The sequence below is a fragment of the Malus domestica genome, chromosome 07, assembly GCF_042453785.1.
Source record: "Malus domestica chromosome 07, GDT2T_hap1".
Taxonomy (NCBI): Eukaryota; Viridiplantae; Streptophyta; class Magnoliopsida; order Rosales; family Rosaceae; genus Malus; species Malus domestica.
The window spans coordinates 7,906,230-7,919,499 of record NC_091667.1 but is presented as its reverse complement, the minus strand read 5'-3'; the positions used below and the strand labels follow the sequence as shown (position 1 = coordinate 7,919,499).

Below are 13,270 nucleotides of genomic sequence, written 5' to 3'. Positions count from 1 at the left end.
CTGCTCCCCAATCAATTAGAATTCTTTTGAAGGGCACACCTTCCAAATGAGCAGCAACATAAATGGGCTTCAGATGATTGGCCATCGAGCTGTTTAGGCGGCTAAACACCATTTCGTATGTGTAAATCCTGAAAGGACTATCTTTGGACGCTTCAGTGGATTCAGCCTTGCCCGACTCTCCTTTTTCGACTACCTCCACATTGACATGTGTCATCATTGGCTCAGTTGTCAAGTAATCATCCTCTATAGTAGCGGGCTGATCAGGTCTGGCACCAAACATGGCGGATAATACATACACCATGTTGATATGAAAATTACTAGGCTCGGGCAGATCTTCTTTATTGCCCCCAATCTGGTCCATGAATTCATCCAACCAGGCCATTGCATCGGCTGTAAGTAGTGGTTCTAGTGCCCTTTCCTGTTGATTCATGCCTGCATACAACGTTTGCTTTGGAACTTCACCAAAAGGATCCACCAATGGCAGAGAAGGTGGTCTCCTTTCAGATGAAATAGCTCCAACGCAAATAGGCTCTGTTTTCCACCCGGGGGTTGGCACCATGACCAGATCTTCTTGAGCTCTCCTCAAGATCCGATACTTCCCAGGGTGTTGGCTCTGCGGCACGTGATTCCCCTCGCCTTCCGTCTTGCTATTGGCCTTTTCCACCTCTTTCTTACTTCTCCAGCGGAGCTGACTATTTCCCCTAGATGATGTTTTCTCCAATTTTTGATTTTTGGAGGCTTCGGATGTCGCGGGGGTCTTCAGGGAATTCATGTAGGCTTTGTGCTACCTTTGAACCATCCTGACCATGGAGGCTCCCATTTGTTTGGTAGGCTGTCCGTTCTTTCCGACTACGTACCATTTTCGCCCGAGGTGGGCAGGATTTCCTTTTCTGACAAGATTTGTTATCCCATCCATCCTCTTGATTTCCCTTCCCATCTGGCCATATTAAGGATGATCTGTACCCCTCCGTATTTTGGCCTCCATATCTTCTGCCTCTTCAGAAGCTTCATGGTTTCGAAATACTTTTGACAAAGCTTTGGGTTGGGAATCACCTCATAATCGTTGAAAAAAGCTTCGGGAAGTGTCTTTTTTCGTAGCCTGCTTGATCTTTTCGTGGGCTCTTCTCCTTTCATCTTCTTTCTTCCTCCTGATCAGTTCATGATCAATGAGGATTCCAGCCGAGGGAATTTCAAGCTCACACTCGCATTGGCACTTACTACACATAACCATCCCCTTGATTATGGCTGCTTTTGGATATTCGGGCGATTTAATCACCCCTCCAGTAGGTTTTTCAGCGAATCTTTTTCCTCTGGTTCCCTTGTGATTCTTTCTTTTCCCTTCTCAACCCATGCCATATTGATCATATTTACAGGGGCTTCTGAGAAATGAACTGCAGGTTTGTCTACCACCAACTCTTCTAGCGGGCTGGTTTTAAGTATCTTTCCCTCGGGAGGAACCAGGTCTGTTTCTTTTCTGGAGCCTGTGGAAGCTTTCTCCAATCTTTGCAACATTTGTAGCAACGTGGTTTGCAAATCTTCTGGCATTTTGACATATATCTTCTGATCAAAAGGGGAGTCCCACCGGGCGTGCCAAAACTATGTTCATGTCAGGAATTTCCGTCGGGGATGTTTCCTGGCCGACGAGCACAAAGCTCCCCAGGAGGTTGGCGCCGGTTGAGGGCTACTATCGGGCTTCTGCTTCACTGTCGGGGCTTTGTCGGGCAAGTCTCGTCGGGCAAGGCTCTTCGGGTAAGGCTGAAAGAGAAAGACAGAGTTAACTTTGAGAGGTGCCTTTATGGGGCCTTAGGTGTAGGCATTGAGGCTCACAATCAAGGTTAACTTTTAGGTGCTCAGGCGTGCCACTGCCATCTTCAGTATGGCAGATGTGAAATGGATGTCGAATCTTAGTTGTATATATGTATATACCCGAGAAACCGTGTTAGTTATGACAGGTGCCTTTGTGGGGCCTTAGGTGTAGGCCTTGAGGCTTCCTATCAATAACTAAACCAGTGCTCGAACACATCATATTTGTTCTCGTGATTGCATGAGTCTTATAACTATTATACTTCTGATTACCCGAGTCCGAGAGGTAGAATGAACCCAATTAGGTGCCTTTGTAGGGCCTTAGATGTAGGCCTTGAGGCTTCCCATTAGAGTTCGTTCTTATACTCAAACGTTCTAGACCGCAGAACGGAATGAATCCAAATAGGTGCCTTCGTGGGGCCTTAGGTGTAGGCCTTGAGGCTTCCTATCAGAATCCATTCCATGCTTAAACGTTCTATGATAATCATAATGTAATAGAAATAAGACTAAGAGGTAGGTCGATTACTTGCGCCCCAAGTAACTTCGGACTTCTCGTTTATCAAGGATTGTCATGGATGGGTTAAGTCCACATAAGGTTCTTTTTTATGCCTTGAGGCCAAGGACTTTTAACTAATCAAATTTACATGCCCGAGGGCTTAGGACTTGGATCTGGTTTGAACACTGAAGATATATTCAAATCAGATCCGAGTACTGAGAAAGCCTTTTAATAGTCATCTTGCTAGAAATAACTTGAATATAACTGGAAGTATACAACATATTGCTAGGCTAATGAATGAAAAGACAAAAACACAAAGAAGGTCGGGCAAGGTTTAACCTTGTCGGGCAAGCCTGATCGTCTTGCAGGTTCCTATCTTTGTAGTTTATCAAGGGTCTGAAAGCTTTAGAGAGAAAGATTACAAAAGATGAATCGATACTACAGCAAGGTTGAACAAGGTAGCAGAGCTATTACAAGGGTTTGAGTGAAGGTTTATCCCGCGAGGAATGAAGGCTTGTCCCGAGATGGATGAAGGCTTGGGCTGACTATAGCTTTGTTTTGAAGGCAAATCTGGCTTTGAGCAGAGTTTGTGCTTGCATTTGTTTGTTTGATTGAGTGTCCTTATTCCTGGTTTCTCTTTCTTCTTATATAGATAACTCGGCTTGGTCTCCTGTAGCAGCAACCTTGCCCGAATGCGGTTTGAAGGGTGATGACTCATCAGCTATTTTACATGTATTGCCACCATAAATTACTTTATGGGCTGTGTAGCTGGTCAGTCTATACCACTTGGCCTTTGGGTAGGTAAGCAAGTGGTCTTCATGAGCTGCACCAAGTCAAAAAAGGCCCTTCCTGCTTTCTGGGCTTTGGCTGGGCTTAGGCCGGGCTCTCCCCTAGGCATCCCTTTAGGCCAGCTCCTTTCTTAAGCCCAAAGTTCAAGTTTTGATCCAAACACAACCACCATTTCCTGGCACTAGAATAACCTGCAGCGTGGTTGTAGTCTGTGGGACGCTATCACCGTCCAAATTTGAGTTAAAAATTAAAACTGAACCCAATTACGCAACCCACCCTCTTGTTTTCCGGACAATAAAAGGTTGAAATATCGTTTGAAAGAGGTAAGTGCATAGTTGTATTTTCAGTTCAATTTGTTTGTCATTATTTCTTATGAGTAGGTTATAAGTTGATTGTGTATAATATATAAATTCTGTTTCGATTTTAACGAGATTTTTGTTACTTGGGATGCGCTTAAAGTGTATGATAGAATGCCTCAATGGAAACAAAGCTTAGGAATTGTTGGGACTGTAGGTTCTACTTTGAGTTAAACTGAATTACTAGGTACTATACAACTAGAAGGAATGAAGTCAATGTGGAGCAAGTAGGCCCACATTATGATAAGTTGATTCAACTCGAACACCACCAAATTGAATTTTGAGGTAGCGGGATTCGGAAAGGGAAATACTTGGAGATATGTTATTTCATTTTTTAATTAGTTGTGAGTTATTTGGATTTGTTTCAAACTTTTATCAGGTGACCGTTTTCTTATTAGTAATGAGAAATGACAACGAGGGGTTGCTATTTTGCGCCATGAACGTATATCAGAACACTGTGGTAAAGAATATTTGATAATCATGTGCCCGAAAAGAATATCTGAAAATCAAAATAATCATGTTTTGAAAATTAAAAGAAAAAAAACTGTAGTCTTAGTCCGCCCTTGCGTCAAACGCCGGCATGATAATACTTCGTCTAGCTTAAATCAAGCCAAGCTAGCTTAGTCTCTGAAATAGGCTCTAAGAAAAGACTTGGAAAGAGGCTCTAAGAAAAGACTTGGAGTACTTGGATCTAATGGAACACTTGGCACAAAACCAATCGTTGTGGCATTCTAAGATTCACACAGTTGATCCCACTCGGTGGGATAAGGCTTTGTTATTATTGTTGTTGTTGTGGAAGGAGCGACTTCAAATCTCAATATGTAGTTGATATTTATAGCTAAACCCCTATATCTATATTTGAATGAAAGAAATAATAGATAAAAAAACATATGGATATCAAATATTTTGTACCTAAGTTATTTCAAGTACATGCTGCCTGAGTTTATAGTTTTTATTTTCAACAAATCAGATTTTAATCCTTTTATTGTAAAATACATCCGAAAAATTAGGTTTTACATTGGAAGTGTTGCAATCGATTGAACTATGCTTGCATTCTAGGAAGATGAAATTAGTTGAGACCTGATAACCCAATGCACTGTTATTAGATTTACTTTATTTTTCATTTATATTTCAAATTGTGTGTAATGGTGCAGGGCTCTACACACAATATGCAGCGAAGAATATTATGGAAGCCTTGTCATTTTGCAAGAATTCATTGCCTAGTTGATCAAAAGGCGTGTTTTACATCCGAGGGAACCCTTACTTTAGGAGGAGAAACAGATGATCCTTTGTATGCTGATGTACCAAGACCTCCTAAAAAAAATGTCAGAAAGGAACTTACCTTACACCCATGAAGGTTTTGATTCGAAGAGCCAAGGAGGAGAAAGAAGCCCGGAAGGCTGAGCCTTGCAGGATGCTTGAAGAATCACCTGATAATGGATTGTTGGTCCCTGAATTGGTTGAGGTAGCTCATCAAGTTTACCAAGCTCGAAAGTCCCTCCTGTTTGGCTTGTCAAAACTTGTTCAAGTTGTTCCTGTCCAACGGTGCAGGTATCCAGAGGTTGCCTTTTGTTTAGTCAACCAAATTTGTACGTTCCTATACATTGAGGTTCCTCTTTTGTCCAAATTTGTAGATTTTTGTGGTATTCTTTTTCTGTTATTTCATACAAAGGTTACACAAAATATATATAAGAGTTTGAGTGAGTTGCAAACTGCACTCAAAACTCATGACAGCCAGCATAGGATGCCATGCACTCAACACTTACGACAGCCATCATAGGATGCCACACTAATCTCCTTAAATCATGCAAATCATCTCTCCTAAAAGCATGCAAGACAACTAATCTTCCTTGAGGCATAGGGAGCCACACGGCACTTGAATGATGAAAAGATCAAGAAGAAAAAGAAGGCTATTAACTAGATAAAAAACCCTAATGGAGTTGACCCTAATCATGAGTAGTCAAAAAATAACCGGTGGTCCTTCCTTCAATACTCCCCTTCAAGCTGGATCCAAAAGGTTGATGGATCCAAGCTTGCCAAGAAGAAGCTGAAATTGATGAGAGGCCAAGGATTTGGTGAATAGGTCCGCAAGTTGATCCGAGCTCCTTACAAAATGAGTTTGGATAACCTGAGATTGAACTTGTGTACGAACATAGTGACAATCGACTTCAATGTGCTTGGTTCTCTCGTGAAAAACTGGGTTGGAAGCAATGTGCATTGCAGCTTGATTGTCACAGAAAAGAGACATGGATTGATGATTGAAAACACCTAAGTCACACAATAAACCTTTGAGCCAAATTAGTTCACACGCAGTAGAAGCCATGGCCCGATATTCTGCCTCAGCACTTGATCTTGCAACGACCGTTTGTTTTTTGCTTTTCCATGAGACAAGGTTGCCTCCCACAAACGTGCAATATCCCGTTGTAGACTTACGATCAATGGAATTGCCAGCCCAATCTGCATCACAATAACCTGTAATCTGAGTGCTTGCATTGTTCTTCGTGATTATACCACGTCCCACAGAACCTTTTAGATACCGAAGTATCCTTTTGACTAGATTAAAGTGCTCTATCGTGGGAGAGTGCATAAATTGGCTAACAATACTGACAGCATAGGTAATGTCGGGCCTTGTGATGGTCAGATATATCAACTTACCAACCAACCGCTGATAATAGCTTATGTTCGGAAGAGGTTGACCCTCTAAGCTGAGCTTGAGTTTAACGTCGAGAGGTGTAGGGACCGGTTTAGCATCACTCATGTTTGCTTCCTTAAGGAGATCAAGAGCATATTTGCGCTGGTTAAGGAAGAAGCCCTTGTGAGAGGTAGCCATTTCGATGCCAAGAAAGTATCTCAGTACACCAAGGTCTTTTATTGCAAAGCGTTGCTGAAGAGAATGCTTGAGTTCTTTGATTTCTTCAGCGTTATCTCCGGTGATGATCAAGTCATCAACATACACAAGAACAACCAATGTACCAGCGGTGCCTGAGCGTACAAATAAAGAGGAGTCCGCATTGCTTCTTTCAAAACCAACACTGATAAGGATTGAACTAAGCTTAGCATACCAGGCTCTCGGTGATTGTTTAAGACCATAAATTGATTTGTGCAGTTTACACACAACATCCTGTTTATGACTTTGAGAGTGACCCGGTGGTAATCTCATGTAGACGTCTTCTTCAAGCTCACCATGTAAGAAGGCGTTTTTGACATCCATTTGATACATAAGCCACCCTTTGTTGACAGCCACGGACAAGAGGACACGCACTGTGTTCATCTTTGCAACCGGAGCAAAGGTTTCCTTGTAGTCCACATCAAATGTTTGAGTGAAGCCCCGGGCTACTAATCGTGCCTTGTGTCTTTCTATAGACCCATCCGAGTTGAATTTAATCTTGTATATCCACCTGCAGCCTACTATCTTTTTTCCTTTGGGCAATGGCATAATGCTCCAAGTTTTATGTTGATCGAGTGCATGTAATTCATCTTGCATGGCTTGCTGCCATACCTGGGATTGGTTAGCTTCTTGAAATGATTGAGGCTCTTCATGTGCAGATATATTACTCAAATAGGCAATATAATTAGGTGACAACTTTTGGTAAGAACAGTAGTTGGATAAGGGGTGCTTGGGCTTGTACATAACAAAGTCTTGCAGTCTTGCTGGTGGGTGCCTCTCACGAGTTGGATTTCGTCGAGGTATGATAGGAAGAGACTCCTCTGAAGATTCTTCAGGACCAATACTGCGTAGAGTTTCATCTTCCACAGGCATGTTGCTGTCGTCATATGGAGCCGGTTGATTTGGGACCACAAGATCCATTGTATGAGGTTGATCACCCAAATTGTTGAGTATCTCAGTCCTTGGCAGTGGAAACATGTCCAAGATAATCTCCCCTTGACTTGTACCATCCAGAGACTTACTGTAATAAGAATTAGTTTCATGAAATTGAACATCCTTTGAAACAATTAATCTCTTAAGTTGTGGATTGTAACACTTATACCTTTTTTGTGTGGACGAGTAGCCAAGGAAAATGCATTTAGTTGCCCTAGGATCAAGTTTGTCTCGATTTTAGGGCTGAACATGAACAAAACAGATGCATCCAAAGACTTTAAGATGAGACAAGTCCACCTTTCTGTTCTTGATTATCTCCATTGGAGATTTGAACCCCAAAACCCTACTAGGTAACCTGTTGATCAGGTAAGCAGCTGTCATGACGCCTTGAGACCAAAAACGTTTTGGTACATTCATTTGTAACATCAATGCCCTAGTTTTTTCCAGGAGATCACGGTTTTTTCTCCCGGCAACACCATTTTGTTGGGGTGTGCCAACACAACTAGTTTGATGTATGATTCCATTGTTACTCAAATATTGAGTCATGACTTGGGACATGTATTCGGTGCCATTATCAAACCTTAGGGTTTTGATTTGAGAAGAAAAATGATTTTTAACAAGGTTGTGAAAGTCCTTAAATACTTCCATCACCTCACTTTTTGATTTTAACAAATATAACCAGGTGGTTCTTGAATAATCATCAACAAAAATTATGAAATATTTATAACCATCAAATGATTCACTTGAAGGTCCCCATATATCAGAGTGTACAAGCTCAAAAGGTTGAAAAACTCTAGACATCGAAGACCCTAGTGGTAGTCTTGTTGCCTTTGACAAATGGCAAGTTTCACAATGGGTTGATTCTTTGCCTAAATCAGGGAATAAGGTGGACAAGATAGGTTGAGATGGATGGCCTAGTAGCTGGTGCCATAAGGAGACAGCTTGAATGGAGTTAAGGATGGATTTTGACTTGGCATGGAACCCACAGGAAGAGCTTTTCGATATGTAATAGAGACCATCAATGAAAAACCCCTCACCAATCGTCCTCTTGGTTATACAATCCTGAAAAATGACATTTTTTGGTGAAAAAATGGCCAAACAATTTAAGGAATTTGTGATTCTTCCCACTGAGAGAAGTTGAAATGGAAAAGATGGGACATAGAGGGCCGTAGACTCTATTTGATCAGATATCAGATGGATTTTTCCCTTTCCTACAATCCTAGCACCTTCACCATTAGCAACAGATACATGTGAATGATTATGTTGTTTCTCAAATTTATGTAACTTTGACATTTGATTAGTCATATGGTCTGTGGCACCAGAATCTACAACCCAAAAATCATGTAACTCATTTATTTTAAGAGCAGTTTGGAAAGCAGTTACAATACCTTTCAAATCTGTCTGAGGTACACAATCAGCATCAGCTAAAAAACCTGCAAATTTGCCCATCAATGCAGTAGTACTTCCATCTTCATGATCAATAGATCATTCCTTTCTTCCCTTCTTTTGTTGGAGATACACTGCAAACTCATTTAACAGGGTGGCAGGATTTGCAGTGAACTGTTGATAGGTATCAAAACTGTTGATAGATGAAGATGTTGTAGTGTTGGCACGAGGGTGTGCTCGACTTGTCTTTGGTGCAGATTTATCCTTCATGAAGTCAGGTTTGAGTTCTGGATGTAGGATCCAGCACTTGTCTCTCACATGCCCGATGTTGTCACAATGTAGGCACTTCAAATGAGGGTTTTTTCCTTTATACCTTTTTTCATTTGTCAGGTAAGCCCTAGCTTCTGTCACGTTGGTTTTTATACCATTATTCATGACTTTTCTCCTTACTTCCTCACGTTGGATAGTTGCACAGACACTAGTGAAAGATGGTAGCTCCGGGTTCATGAGAATGTGACTTCTCAAATCCTCATATTCTGAACTTAAGCTAGACAATAATTGAAAATTTTTATCTTCTTCAGTTCTTTTAAGGAGCACTGAGGAATCAATAGTGTGAGGTCTGTACACATCTAACTCATTCCACATGCTTCTCAAAGAACCAAGATGTTGAACAAAGCTTTTACCTTCTTGCTGTATATTGGAGATATCCTTCTTGAGTTGAAAGATGCGAGCTGCATTGTTTTGATTTCCATACATCTCCTTCACGGTGGTCCAAAGAGTGAGAGACGACTCGGAATAGCTGAAGATTTCAGCAACCTTCCTTTCCATAGAATTTAACAACCATGACATGACCAGTTGATCTTTACATAGCCATCCTCCAAATTCTGGAGAAGAAGCATCTGGTGCAGGTTGACTGCCATTGATGAAACCAAGCTTGGATCTTCCACCGAGAGCAAGACTAACAGCCCTTGCCCATGGCAAATAATTAAACTCATTCAATAACACTGAACTTAGACGTTGGTTTGGATTGATATCCATTTCAGATGCGCTTATAGATGGAGAAGCAATGATGCTTACATCCTCTGGACTTCCATCTGCCATTGTTTTTGAAAAATAAACACAGCAGTTTTGATATACAAAACAGGCTCAGAATGATGCCCGCTCTGATACCATGTAGATTTTTGTGGTATTCTTTTTCTGTTATTTCATACAAAGGTTACACAAAATATATATAAGAGTTTGAGTGAGTTGCAAACTGCACTCAACACTCATGACAGCCAGCATAGGATGCCATGCACTCAACACTTACGACAGCCATCATAGGATGCCACACTAATCTCCTTAAATCATGCAAATCATCTCTCCTAAAAGCATGCAAGACAGCTAATCTTCCTTGAGGCATAGGGAGCCACACGGCACTTGAATGATGAAAAGATCAAGAAGAAAAAGAAGGCTATTAACTAGATAAAAAACCCTAATGGAGTTGACCCTAATCATGAGTAGTCAAAAAATAACCGGTGGTCCTTCCTTCAATAAAATTGCTTAGGATCGTGGATTTAGACTCACATACACTGGGAATCTCCTTTCATCTATCAGTTGGATTTAGATTTTTTGAAGGCGTTGAACAGTTAGTTATTGAGGTTGACTTGTATTGATCATGCAGGCGGGATATCGTTGCCTAACGTTTATATTCTCTTTCTGGCCTGTAATCTCTGTTGCGAAAATTAGATAACAAAGATTAAACTCATTAAGTCTCGAATTTTAGTGCTCGCAAATATACAAATCGGATGATTGTATAGCTTATAAGCACATATATCGTCCCACAGAGATCGAATTGATTCTAAAATCTTAATAACTAAATTGAAACAAATTATAGTGGAGAAGCTTTAACTGAAAAGATAGAAGATTTGAATTACTAAAAATGAAAAATGACTTTAAAAATAAAATACATGAAATTATAAAATTATAAATATAAGAAAATAAAACCTAGGGCATCCGAATTCACCATAACCAATTCTACTTAATTCCCTTAATATGTTGTGCTCAAGTAGTTCTCCAATTGATGATCGATTTTCCCTAAATTATTCGACGGTCATGGTATTTGGTTGCATCAAAAGTATCCTTACATGTTAACCCTCTATGGCATCTAAATGAATTTAAACAAGTAAGAACCCATTAAGCTCTATAGAAATCGTTGGAAAATCACACAAACCCTAATTGTATGGCATCTACAAATAGGTGGTTATGATATCAATTGCAAGAAGCTAAACCCAAGTTAAGTATGGCATCTACTCTAACTTGCATCAAATCAACCTAGTTTAAACCTAGATGGTGATCAAGTATCTAAATAAAAATCAAGTGCATTACGAATAACAAAAGATACTCAATAAAGAAGAAAAATATGATAATAACAATACCACAAGGGAATTAAGTATTCATGATTTGGCTACATCGTAGCCCTATAAAAGAAAACCCCAAAGCTCTTCTCCCTTTTCACTTCTTGCCGCAGCCTTATATGTTATAAGATGTGTTTTTTTGTGGTTTGGTGGTTTTTTTCCTTTATAATGAAGAACCAATCTCCATATATAAAACTCACGGCAAGCATTGAAAAGACCAAGTAGAAATGGTCAAATAAATGACCACTAATCTTGGCTCTAATGGACCTTTAAGTCCTTGTTAAATCAAATAAAAAATAACGGAAATAATAAAAACTAAAAATTAAGTTCTCTCCTAAATTCCATTAAATAGCATTCTCATCTTTATTTGATTCCAAAACTGCTCGGCTTCATCTTTTTGTTGTAATGCACATGTTTTCGCGCAGCTAATTAGTCTCTTGTTCCACTGGAATTACTTTAGACACCTGAAAAGCTCATAAACCACTTCTTTTTTCACTTAACTCCCGTATTTAATGCCTAGAAAATAAAAATTATTCTCAGGTTTTGCTCTGAAGTTCACATTGGACATGTCGGCAGTTTTAGGAGTGGGACACAAGTGTGGAGGAAGGGAGGAGTTCAACATGTGGTTTCCTTTCCTAAATGCTTCCATCTTTATGACCGTGTTGGAAAACCAAGAGTTGGGCATGATGAGAGGTTTGAAATCCCACGAATCCCTGCCATTTTGGGGCTCTGTATACAGGCTGGTTTAGAGATTGACAAGTACCCAACAAAGAGAAGAACGAGACCTGTATATAGTATTGAAGGAAGAATTGTAGATTTTGAGTCGATTAACAAAATGGATGATGTGAATAGGAACTCATATTCTGGGATTGTTGATCTCGTTGTACATTCTGATATTAAAACTGATGTTGAGGAGTTGAGGAATTCAGATTCACAGAGTGATACTAACCTTGTGGATAAAACATTACCGAGCGATAAAGTGGGGAAGTCTTTGAATGAGTTAAGTATTATTACAATGGACTCATGGTTTGAGATGATATCCGGAGCAAAGAAGATCATGGAAAAATACAGTGTGAAGACTTGTGGATATTGTTTAGAGGTTCAGGTAGGTCCCAAGGGGCAGAAAGTGAGGATGTGCAAGGCTTCAAAGCATCAATAGACGATCTTGTGGGTCCGAATTATGTTTGGCATGTCCGCGACATAGATGGTCCTGCTCTGGATAACAACCTGAACAGGTATTACGGAAAGGCTCGTGGTGGAGCTATGCGTGCAGGCAGGGGCACCTGTTCCAAATGAATATAGGAGTATGATGAGATTAGATGTAGCTTCTCCAGAGCGCAACGAGGTTGATCTGGTTGCTTGAGATAATGTTCCTCTATGTAGATGAATCGGATGTAGTAAAAGAGATGTAAAATGGGTTCTGCTGCTCCTCCATGTTGTGACGCAACTGCTAGCAAGGGGAGAAGGTCTCTCACTAGAACTCCTGGTGTATTAGATCGAAGAAGCATCTACTTCCCTATTGTGGCTTATGAATGCGAGTGTTTTGTCTGCAGGGTTAGTAGTCCACAGGGCCAGTGTCTTCTCTAGATTCTGTTGCTCAAATTTGTCAAGTGAAAGAGAGCGATAGGATGAAGAAATAAAGAAATATGACTTGTGGGTTGATTATGCATGAAAAGGTTGTAGATATGAAAAAAAAACTATATTCCTTATTTTGGAGGAAATGTTTGTATACGTAGATTGGGTAAATATTCCTTCCATCCCCTGGTATGGTGATTTTCTTAATGTCGACTTGCAACTTAGCGCAGTCGAACATTCGTCATATAGAAGTAGAAATTCAGATCTCCTGCCTTGGTTTGACATTATACTAACACTGGATAGATGTAGATAGAAATTATTAAGTTTTTTTTATCTTTTATTCTAGCGTTCGATAGGTGACTTAACTGTAATTTTCTACTTTTCTTCTGATTTTGTCATTGTGTTATAGTTCATCCGGCAATGCATTCAATGGATATTACCAAGAAAGATGAACTTGCTGTTGCAGAGTATTAACAGTGTCATGGATCCCTTCTCCAATAAACATATATACGCATGTAAATATGCATATTGTTAAAATATTTAATTATACGGTTAATATCTGTTTATTATCATCATGTTTCGTGGTTTTCAAATTTAGTACATCAAGTTTTTTTTGTCCCAGAGTCATACCTAAAGTGTAAATTTTGAG

At 40.0% G+C, this 13,270-nt stretch overlaps 1 pseudogene; it reads left to right on the top strand.

Moving 5' to 3' along the window:
• Window positions 1-4,607: 4,607 nt before the first annotated feature.
• On the top strand, window positions 4,608-12,453 carry LOC114825830 (APO protein 3, mitochondrial-like; annotated as a pseudogene).
• The last annotated feature ends 817 nt before the right edge of the window (window positions 12,454-13,270 follow it).